General features: G+C 40.2%; 1 long non-coding RNA gene across 1 annotated transcript; it reads left to right on the top strand.

The window, feature by feature from the left end:
• The first annotated feature begins 1,363 nt into the window (after positions 1 to 1,363).
• On the top strand, positions 1,364 to 11,669 carry LOC147269428 (uncharacterized). Its single transcript, XR_015109998.1, has 3 exons — positions 1,364 to 1,636; positions 2,973 to 3,187; positions 10,582 to 11,669. It is a non-coding gene; the product is annotated as an uncharacterized LOC147269428 (long non-coding RNA).
• The last annotated feature ends 402 nt before the right edge of the window (positions 11,670 to 12,071 follow it).

The following is a 12,071-nucleotide window of genomic DNA, read 5'->3' as shown; positions in this document are numbered from 1 at the left end:
TGAAACTTTGGAGAGTCAGTGAAATGTCAGTGTGTCTACTGATAGAGGCCAAATTGAAAAAAGAGGTTTTAAGCAAGGATATAAATTCATTGCAGGTTTTTGTGATACTCAAAAATCCAATTGATTTGTTATTGATTATTCAGTGGTGGATCCATGCAAGTGCAGCTCAGTCAGCATTTGAGGCGACTGCTTCGATCTGCTTTCCTCAATATCTTGGAGCGATTTTTGCACTCAACAAGCAGCGTATCAAGACAAAGCTGTAAAAAAAAATGACACTTGGTTGTTTCCCTAATTAGAATAAGAAGGCAGTGATGGAGAGAGTGGATACTGGAGAATAAACAAGTGCTGGCTGTGTTCACTGCTTCTTCCTGCTACCCCGATGTAACAGAATAAACTGTTAATGAGGCGCTCGTTGACAAAAACACAGTAAAGTAGAATTCTACATGGCGTCAAAGTAAATCTTTGGGGTAAAAAGAAATTGGGTGGATTTTAAGAAACACACAGGCTTGGTGAGTGTGAAGGTGGCAGGCAAAGTATCTGAGGGGGTGAAAGAGGAGCGTGAACAAAGATGAATCAGCTCCTCGGAGGCGGAGGGCAAACGGAGCGGCCCGGCGTTTTAATGCAGGATACAGGGGAAAATAACTGCTGCTAATTAATGAAACCGTCATCCAAACAACTTTAAAATAAACCCAAACACACAGCCAACAGCAGGCGCGATTTTAACAAAGTAATTAAATCATAAAATGAACTAAATCGAACTACATTTTCCCACAGAAATTAAAGTTTGGTGTGATTCGGTCTTTAATTTTGGAATGTTGTGCATATGTATTTTTTAAAACTTTATATTCATCGTACATCTAAAATTATAGGACACAGATGCAACAGTCAATGTAATAGTGAGTTGTTCTTACGAGCACAAGGGGGCGCTACATTTAGGCGTTTTCTAATTGTAAATGAGACTTGGAGCGATAGATGATTTAAGAACAAGAAACCCATCGTCATTTGAGTTTTCACGGGTATTTCAGCTACTTTCTACACCTACGAGAACAATCACTGGATTGTTAAGATGCCTTGTATCTGTTTTTGCCTCTTTCGCGCCAGAATCATTAAAAATGGTATTGTAAAAGGATGTTGATGCAGGAGCTCGTCACAAAAGATAATTCATCCACCATCGTTAAGAGTGAAATTAAAACGAAGCATTTAAACGCGACACAGTCATGCAGGGAGACCTCTGTGATTGGTTCTTCAGCGACTTTCCGGAGTGACGTCAGTGCCGCCGGGAGGAGGACGCATTTAGAAAAAAAAAGGCCAGAGAGGAGGAGAGGGGAGCATTGGATGCTCCGTGAGGGGACGCAGCAGCATCAGGACCGCGGGAGGAGGGAGACACGGGGCGGATAAAAGCCTCGTTCGTGTTGCAACATCCCTCCGTCGTCCACGGAACGGACCACGGATACAAACATCGGAATCAATCCCATCATGGACTCAGTGATCCGCCGTTAGTTTGTGTGATTTATCGATCTGATCAGCTGCTTGTCAACCCGAGGCTGCACACCTTCGCACCTGCAGCCTGGATGATGCTGCCCGACGTCCACATGTGGATGTTTTGGTGTCTGTGGATGCATCAGGATGCTGGAAAGTAAGAGTCTTGTGGATTCAATATGATCTTAACCTCGTCTAAGTTTCAGATCAAATCTGCTCGTATCTATAGGCATGTCCATGAATGCAACATCGATCACACATGCAGGAGCAGGGCTGTGGAGCATCGTGATGTTATCAACTCTGATGACTCAAAAAGAGCCAATAGACGCATGTGACGGATTGAAACCCACCTTTCTCCTATAAACTGCCACACGGAGTAAACCTACCATGTTCTCTGGCAATTTAAATTCGTTTTAATCAAGACACATAAAATCCTGGAATATTGACTTCATAAAGGCAACTTCACATCCAGAGGTTCATTCGTGCGATGCTACTCTTTCTTGCAATGTAAACAATTAAAAATGTCTTACAATTCTCTGTCTATTCTGGTATTTACATTTGTTAGTTATCGCTCCGATATACAAAGAAGGTGACGCATGCCTCGTCACGGCATTTATTTGCCAATTACGTCAGACGTAATGCCAATAGAAGCGTGGGTTCAGCTCAGGGTTATTTTTGATTTATCCTAAAGATGATGTCTTTCTTTTTAAAAACAGTATCATAGCAGTACCCTTGCATTCAGAATTATTATTATTAGCCTATAGTATTTAAAGAGTGGTAACTTGTTTTTGGTGGGAAAATTATAGCCTTCCTACCATGATAATATTTTAATAATATTAATGTATATTTATACATATTATTGAGTACAAAGTGTACATAAAATTAACAAGAAACCACTGGAAGAAATGTTCAGTAAATTACAATTGCACCTATAGGCCTCTGTCCATTTCATTCTCTTACTTCCCAAGATGTGCAGTTTTGTCATGTTTGTTACTGTTTCTAAGCAAATCCTTTAAAAAAAAAATTTCTTTGGTTTATGAGTTTTTGGTGATTAAGTTTTCGTCTCTATTAGAAAAATAGGAATCAGGAAAGACATCAGTATTAGAACAGGCGCATGCAGACGTAATCCAGAAATTCAGTTATTCGTGCTAAATAATTTCATCTCGCTTCACTGTACCGTCGCCCAGATTAAGACTTGTTTTGGAGCCGTAACTGTATTTGCCTGGATTTATATTTTTCCCGTAGAGGGTATGGATGTGAACAGCAGTTTTATTCTCCAAAACAAATGCACCAAGTTGTTCTGTCTGTCAGGTGCAAAACTAGAGACAGAGAGAGAGAGAGAGATGTGTCAGTGTGATTACAGGCTGTTTGCTTCTGGAAGACCACCAGGAGAATTGTGATTTCACTTTTACTGCCAAAATCAATGGCATTTTTTATTTCCTTCCAGTGTTTGTAATGAATTCTAACCCCTCAATAATGTTCTTTCTTCCCAGGAAATAACATACGTTCCTTTTGCTTTTATGGCAAAGAAGAGAGCCTGTTCCTGTCTTTGGTTATCTAGCTGTATGAGTGTTAAACATCCATCATAAAGCTAGATAACCGAAAGTAGGAATGTCCTTCAAACCCTCAGCTTCCCGAGTTAATGGCGTGAAAAAAAGAAAGTGGAAAAAGACAACAATCGAGAAAAAAAACGAGCAGTCTTTTTCAGGTAGGTCTGCGCTTTGTAAAATGGGATGAATTCAAATGGATTTGATCTTTTATCTTTTAATTTCCACATCCTGCCTGAACTTCTTTTCTGCACATGCATAATTGATTGATTATTATCCTCTTGATTCCGTTTATTGAAGTGGATCCTTTACTCAACCTTTTTCAAACAGAAAACGTTATCACCCAGCTCGCGATGAGTTACCTCTCTTCAAAATTACACACATCTGTAAACAGAATTGCCACTGAGGAGAAGGAAGGTACATTTGAAGGCTGCGGCTCCAACAGGCCCTCTAATCTACGGAGATTAACGTTTCCTTCCAACACAAACTTTGAATCTGTCCCTGCAGCGCTGAACAATTACTCACCATAGTTCTCGGAAAGTTTTTTTTTTTTTAATTTTAAACTGTAAAGCAGTTTAAAAAAAAAAGTTACATTTTAAAGTGTAAAAGATGTTCTTGTTTTCATAATATTATATATGATAGTCAAATTCAATATCGCTGTAACTTTTACCCTTAAACCACTGCAGGTTTTAATCATTTACTTGTTTCTTCTGTTTTCAAAAATAAAACTCTGAATACGGACTGCTTCATAAACCCTGCATGTTATCAGTTAAGTCAGAACATCTCAGTGAAGGCGATAGGGAAGCTCAAAAAGCTCAGCTTTCACTGCTTGTTCCCCTCAAATAAAACAAGTAAATGAATGAATCGATATTTATCTGCATTCAACAGTCAGTGCAGATTGTGCAGCAGTTAAATATGTCCAACATTTTTACAACTATATTATTCTGAAGCCTCCTGACGACTGAGCAGATGAGAGGTCGGCCTCTTTCTGCTGACATGTTGTGTACATGGAAGCCATCTTGACGGAGTCTCCGTGCTGCCTAAGATGGTTGTGTTGGCGCATAAGGAAGGCAGTAATTGGTCCCTCGTTAGCAGTTAGGCCCTCATCAGCAGCGTCTTTAAGGTTTCAGTCTTAGTCTGATCTCAGCAACTGGAGACGGAGCCGATTCATCCTCTCACATTACTGAGGCCCTTCATGCGTCACTCAGTCAAACTGCTGCTGCTGCTGCTGCTGCTGAATGAATGAATGAATGAATGATTTCAATCAGGCAGTATAGGGAACCCCACATCCTGCAAATCCTGAGGTCATCACATCTGCATGAAGTCAATTAATAAAGCTGAACACACACACACACACACACACACACACACACACACACACACACACACACACACACACGAAATTCAAATCCACAGCCTGGTTAAAAGCCCGCCTTACAAGTTAAAGCTTATTGTTTCAACCAACAAATGTGTGAAAAGATGTCTGGTTCAGCAAGTTTATCAAAAATAAACAAGTGTTAAGATCAAGCTGCGAGGCCCTGAGCCGTGATCCTGCCCTCACATCCATCACACATTTAGTCAGTTTGATGGGAACCTAGATTTAATTTCAAAAAAACACATGATGAACCTCACTTTAAGAATGTGTCAGATATATATTCCCTCCATCTAAATAAAAAATGTCCAAAATTTAAAAATGTACAGACTTTGTTGATTTTGTTTGTTTGTTTGTTTTAAATCATACAAATTGAATATAGGATCAAACTTTTTTTTATTGCACCATAAAGCGGTATCTAGAGGAGCAGTATCTTTTTTATAATTACTATTCTGTGTTTGTTATCTAGCTCCTGTTGTAAATGGAAAAGACAAAAATAATTTAAATGTAACGAAATCTATCAAAACGGTCGGACTGACTGCAGGGGTGCTGATATATCATTGCCTCATGAATTTGTGAATGAATTAACATGAATTACAGTGGGAAAGTTGCGACATTAAGAGCATGAAGCAGACCCTCAGGATGTTACAGACCCCATGAATTCTAATGCTTAAGAAGTTTTTGTTTTCCAAACGGGGCCAAACCTCTGATGAACTCTCGGCCTAATGAACTTCCCAATAAACTACCGCAAACTCGCTATTTTTTAACCGTCTCCTCGTCAGTGTGCAAACTGCAACTAACTGCTCAGTCTATCTTGCGTCCGTCTTGGTTTTGGAAACGCGGTGCTCCTGGACCGTCGACCCCCGTTACTGAATTACACAACTTGATGTGCTTTAGCTGTTAAAACAATGTTAGACTAGACTAGAAAAACAAACCTGCTTCTGTGCCACCACAAAAGAAACACAGGTCTGTTTGGTGCTGAAAGTGAGAGCATGACGCGGGACAATGTGGCGCAAACATAAACGCTCCTTGCAGGTTACAGAAAGTCTTTATCCTCCTCAGCCCCCGTCGCACCAGCTGTGGGGATAAAGCAGGTCCCCCCCCAAAAAAACCAAGAGTGGCTTTACAAAGATGGAAAATAAAGGAAACAATCACGCAATTGCAGCCGATAATGAATAGCACGCAGACAAGCTCTGCATATTAACATAATTGCATAGAAACGAGGGGAGCAGAGAGAGTATTTAAAGGCGCAGCAGCACCCAGCATGTCCCCCATCCTTTATCTGGGAACAAGATGCAGGCCCGTGTGAAGGTGATGGAAATGATGCAGATTATATGAAGAGAAAGACGGACAAAAGTGTGTAAAAGGCCAAAGATTCAACCAGATCTGGATTTATTTTTGCTGCATAAAGAAGCGGGTCACTATATTTGGAATACACAAGGCAAAAATACAAAATCTTTAAAATTTGTATTGTCTTCAATGTATAAACTTGATTTTCTGTAAAAAAAAAAAAAATCTTGAAAAATAATGTTCTTTCAATATTGGATGATTTACTCATTTGTATCAAGGTATAAAAAAAAAAACCCAAAATACATTAATGTGTGTCCCACATTGTCTGTGGCTTAGAACAATAAAAAAAACCCTCTTCTTCCTCATTTGAAGTTATAAATACATGACTTAAAAATATTCTGCTGTTTTTAACTGTTCAACACAAGAGTTGTGACATTTTCTCACCCTTTGTGACGTGGAGGTGTCACAGTTCCACGTCACGCTTGTGTCTGCTGACATCTGGATCAGCTTTCCATTCAAAATTATTTGTGATGTCCCAACTCCTGCTCATTGGACCAGGTCTTAAAATCAGGTTTTCAATTAGCACAGAAAAAATTCCCTCTCCCACCAGTGAATCTAAAAACAGCCTTTTAGCGTCATACATCATTCAATCATTCAATCATTCCTCAACAAGAACAAGTTGAAAATTCCGTTTTTGCCTGGAGGAAGAAGACAGCATCAATAGTGGGACCACACATTGATCACATACACCAAAATATATTTCTTAATATTTTTGGAATGTTTTCGGTTTACCTGTTCATTTTCGGTAAAAGATCATAAAGCTCTCAATCAAACTCTTCTAAATTACAAAAATGATTCAATCATAGAGCGCGGAGATGTAAAAAAAGCTGTAAGTTTTTAATTGCGGAATGCAATGAACTCCCCTCTTGAAAGAAAACATCAAAGTTTAAGATTTAAAAAAAAAAAATCCCCTGCTTAGATCAGAAATGGTTAGAAACTGAGAAAGGTGATATTGGTGATGTCCGCTCAGGCTGCTAAAGCAGAGGTTGTGGTGGGCATCATTGCATCTGTATTTGTTGGAGAGAGAGGAAAAAATGACATTATAGCATTGTTTCAGTGTTACTCTTCACTGCCATAACAAAGGCAAATTCTGATGATGGGCCAGTAGCTGAAAAATAAAAGGGTGACTGTTCCTTTATTAGGCACCATGCTGTAATTAGGGGAGCGTTGTGGGGGAGGGACCAGTGTGAAGCTGAGCTCTAACAGAGCTGCTACATGCTGCCAACAAAGAGCTCATGCCTACGTCGCCTTTATTAGGCCACTTGAAAATGCCTTTATTCTTAGATCCCAATATTTCTCGTGTGTGTGTGTGTGTGTGTGCGCGCGCGCGCGTGTGTGATTCATACAATAAACGCAGTATCACTGCTGCGTGATTACAGATCATAAGCAACCCTTGTATAGCTGCAACCCTTGTGATATATTTTCACGTCTTGCAGCTTTACAGGAAAATTAAAAACGTCTGTAAAGAATGAGTTAACTGATCAGCTTTATGAGGAGAATGACAGAGCTACCCCTCTGCCAACTGTTGGGGTATGTTCTAAAATAAGTCTAACAGGTGTTGTAAACTACACCCTCCTGGAAAGTGCAATTTGTCCCGTGCTGCATAAAACCATCGCGGGTCGTCTCACAGGCTGCAGGTCGGTGCAGAAGACCTGTTGGTAAACACTTGCCAGAGTCCACATTATCATTCTGAGCCTGGCTTTGCTCCACAATAGTGGCTTTGTGAAAGGGGCACCATGGTAGTGTATGGTGGTGCAGTAAAAGCCTGGGCGTCTAGGTGGGAACGAGGCTCCAGACCAGACAGTGGCAGATGCCTGCATTAACACTGCAGCCACACATGTCTCCTGGAGAAGTCAGCCCTTTGTCTTCCTGCCTCTTTATGTCTGCCAACGTGGGGGGGCGGGTCATGTGTATGAGTATGTTTGCTCATGCCAGGGGAAAATAATATGGCCGCTTTGTCAAATATGCAGATTACGTGATTCATGATATAAATATTGATTAATTGATCATTCATTCCCGCTACCTGATTAACAGGAATGTCCTGGACATCTGAATTCCCACAGTCACTTAAAAGCAGCATTATTGCTGCGATTCTATTTGTTTAAGGTGGGAATCAGTTTGCTATTAAATCTAAAAACATAGCCATCAAATTAGTTTAGTGTGACAGTAAGACACACAGAGTTGATTGAACCTTTGAGCATGAGCTGTTTTAACATTTAGAAAAGAAAAAAACTATTCTAGATCCACCATGATGATGGCGCCAGCTGTTTGGCTGTTCCAGAAATCCAGAATTCATCTTTGCACACACACACACACACACACACACACACACACACACACACACACACACACACGCACACACGCACACAAATTTATACTATTTGACCAAGACAGGCTTTTATAACTGTGAGGATTTTAAAACTGACAAGAGAATCAGGTTAATAACATTAGTAACACTGAATTCAACCCCCCGTTGTGACTGCTGGTATTGATTGTGATGTGTGAGTGCGTCTGAGAGGGCGACGGTTTGACACCGAGCGGGTTTTTTTTGGAGGTCAGATGATCAGTGTGTTTTGAAACTGGTATTTTAAACCATCATCCATCAGTGACTCAGCTACAGATGAGAGGCGTGTAGGTCTCAGTTCAAACTACGCCACAGTTTTACTGGTAGAATAACTCTCTCTGGCTGTCAGGGTCCAAACAGCAGTTCAGTGATCAGGACCTGAGTGAAGCACATTGTGTGTTTTTGGTTCCTGCAGCCCTCACAAGGAAACCGCAGCTGCGACCGTGTCTTAATCTGGGATAAACCCGCTTATCCTGCTATGGCTTGTTCTTGGCTTTGTAGCAGTGACAGGAGACCTTTCACTGCTCCTTTTTTCCCATGGTCGAGTGAGTCGGAGCAGCACAGACCCCTGATGTGGATCAGTCGCCGTTCATCAGCTTTAGACTGGAGCAAACAAGCACGACTCACTGACCCTGGACAGATAGATGGAGATCAACTCCAGATGATGACACTTGGAACTGCAGCTCTCAGAGGGTCTATATTCTCTTTAGCTCCTGAGTGAATAATTAACAAAAAAGATGTTTCTTGGACTGATGTTTCTTTATGTTAACAAATATCTAGTACTCATCTGATTGGACAGAAATATGTATTTGAAAATTTCCTCAAGCAGCTATGATTATCATGTATTATACACGGTGGAATTTTTTTGTAATGGGATTTTTTTCTTGAATATTTACTCTTTCTGTCACTTATTTTTACTGAACAAAATATGATATATTGACCAAGCAACATTACATTGTCATCATTCTTTTTGTTTTCTTTAACAGAAAAAAAATCACTGCCAGATTTTTTTTTTTTTTACTTGATAGTCACATTTGATCAGAACAATGTTTGCCTTATCTCTATTGAAAACTCTTACAACAGAGGAACAAAATCTTAGCTGAAAGGTTTATTTTGTCAAAGTAAAAAAAAAAAAATACTCATACAGTTATTGGTAATATTATGACAAACTCATAATTTGAATTATAACAAGCAAGGTGATTTTTAAGATACTTTAACAAGATTAAAACAAAAGAAACAGTGTTTAGGAAATAAAACACAGATCAAAAATCTCCCAGGGATGGATTTACATTCTCCCCCGCCAGTCCCTCAGACTGCCAGTCAAGTTCAAGTTCACAGGCTAGAAATGTCTGGACTCCTTATTCACTGCTGGTCCTCCTCCTCCTCCTCGTCCTCCTCCTCCTCCTCCCCCTGAGCTGTGGGCATTACTATGATAGAGGGGCTGTGGCGTTGTTATGGCAGCAGGCTGGACAGCCTGACTATGTGCTGGTGAAAAGGACAGCCTGTCAGAGAGAGGGGAGACTTAGGTCCCCCAACAGCTGGGCACAAGCGCCCCCCCGCAGACATCCCCTCAGGCCTTTCAAACCCCACCAAGACCCTGGGAACACCAAGAATTTCACATTCATCATCCTCACACACCCTCGACCCCTTCCCCCCCTCCTCGCTCATCCTCCCCAACCAACTCTTAACTTTTGTATCAGTCCTGTACATAACATCAGTCTTCCCCTACACACACACACACACCACACACACACACACACACACACACACACACACACACGCACATGCACACTCTGTACTTCCTCTTATTTAATTATGTCAATCTTCCTTGTGTAGTTGTGGAGGGATTTAAAATGAAAAACAACTGGAATGAAAAGAATAATGGGGAACATGGTACCTGAACACAACTGAGTAATAAAATTGGGTTTGTGTGTGTGTGTGTGTGTGTGTGTGTGTGTGTGTGTGTGTGTGTGTGCCTGCGTGCGTGTGTGTGTGTGTGTGTATGCGTGTCTGTCTGAGGAAGACAGAGAGAGGGAGATTTTGCTTGAGTCTCATTCAACTTTTGAGCATGAAAGACTGATCATTTGCATAAACTGCATGCCGTCTGTGGGGTTCAGGGGGGTGGCGGCCATACTGAGAACAGACATGAGGAAAGAAAGCATGATGTTGCATTGTAGAGCAGCATGATGATAGAAGAGGTGTGAATTAGAAGGAGGGTGAAAAATGGCTTCGGAAGGGTCTTGCCATGTCTCCCAGTGGGATTAAATTGTCCAGGAACATCTCTATGTATGATCTGGTGAATCCGGTAGCGTCATGGCTTCAGGTCTGATCTCACCTCAGTCAACACCACAATTTCATTCACTCAAACGAAACAATGTAAATGTTCATGCTTGCTTACTTGGTATATTCATCAGCCATTATCTGCATACAAAATAATCCTCAATTTGACATCTGATGTTGGCTTTTTTGTTTGTTTATTTTGCTTTTAGAGAAAGGACCACCATGATCCCAACGCCACGATGCTGTGATTCACCTTCAGAGTCCATATCAGCGCGTTAACATGAAGAAATAATTTTATGTGTGAAAAGGCTGCGAAAAATATGAAGCATTAGCTTAGAATAAATTGATAGATATGATTTTTGTCATGAAAAGATGTTCTTCAGATTAACGTAGAATCGTCTCAGAGAACTGAAAGAGACGAACAGGTTAACTTATTATTGTGAAAATGCTCAATGCTGTGCGTATTGTTTGTTTGTTTTAAAGGCAATAATGCATCGTTAAAAGGTGGCTGTATTATTCATACCTATGTGATTATTTTGGTTTGAAATGATTACAGCTGTGGACTTCACCGAAATCTTGAACAACAAGAAAATCAGTGTGATTGTTGTGCTGTATTGTGTTGAAGTACTCTCCTCCAGCACCTTGGACAGAGCAGCAACATGCCAGTTATACACAGCTATGCACAGCTATGTCTCGCAAATACAGTAAAATATTGGAATGGATTCATAACATTCATGCAAGTATTTTTTTACCATTAAAAAACCAAAGAAGGCAGCGAGTCAAAATATGTGGTGATGTGTTTTTTTTCCTCTGATGTTCAAATAAAAACGTTCTCATGTAAAATCCATGTGATCCGACTGAATTCTTCTAAGACGTCATTTGCAGATATTTTCGTTCATTTATGTCATTTAATTGTACCTTTAAGGAATCTCATGTTGTGACGCTGTAAACGTCATTATGAAACCACAGGAATGTCCGTGATGCGGCGAGGCGCCACACACCCACCCAGCCAGCCAGCGACGACATGATGTCCGAAAAGCCTTTGTCCAGGTCGTGACCCTTCGCTCTCTTGGGATGCAGCTTGACCCCACACAAGCTGACAGACACGTGCTTGTTCCCCCGATAGATGCTGTACATCCGTCAGACTCTGGGACCGAGGGAATTTTGGAAGGGGACAACTTAAATGATTTATTATTATCATAAAAACAAAACGATTTGCCATTTTGGCAGCATTCATGTCCCCATTCTTATCTCATGTGCCAGCCTGTCTGATTCTTTTGAGGCTCTAAAATTGTGAGTGTGAACGGTACCAGGTTCATTTTGTCAATCTCAGTTAAATTAATTGTTTGTGTCTTTTGTTTTTAATATAAATTAAATAAATCTGTGCATTTGTTCCTCCATTGTTCAGATAAAATGTGCAGTCAAATGCTTTTTTGGTTATTTGCTTAACAGTATCGTATATGTGTATATATATATATATATATATATATATATATATATATATACTGGAAATATGAATTTAAAGATATGCTTATATATCTAAAAGAAATTGAATATGAATATATACAAAAATACACAATAAGTTCTATTGATAAATTGAAAATCGAATGTCTCCACAGATGCAGGATGTGTGCAGTTAAATCAATACACTGTACTGTCGAATCAATTGATTGGACGGGATTTCTGAATAATTTTATGC

This window comes from Aulostomus chinensis, chromosome 2, assembly GCF_037954235.1.
Source record: "Aulostomus chinensis isolate RoL2024-O1b breed Wild chromosome 2, RoL_Achi_v1.0, whole genome shotgun sequence".
Taxonomy (NCBI): Eukaryota; Metazoa; Chordata; class Actinopteri; order Syngnathiformes; family Aulostomidae; genus Aulostomus; species Aulostomus chinensis.
The sequence above is the reverse complement of the archived record's forward strand: the minus strand, read 5'-3'. Positions and strand labels throughout refer to the sequence as shown.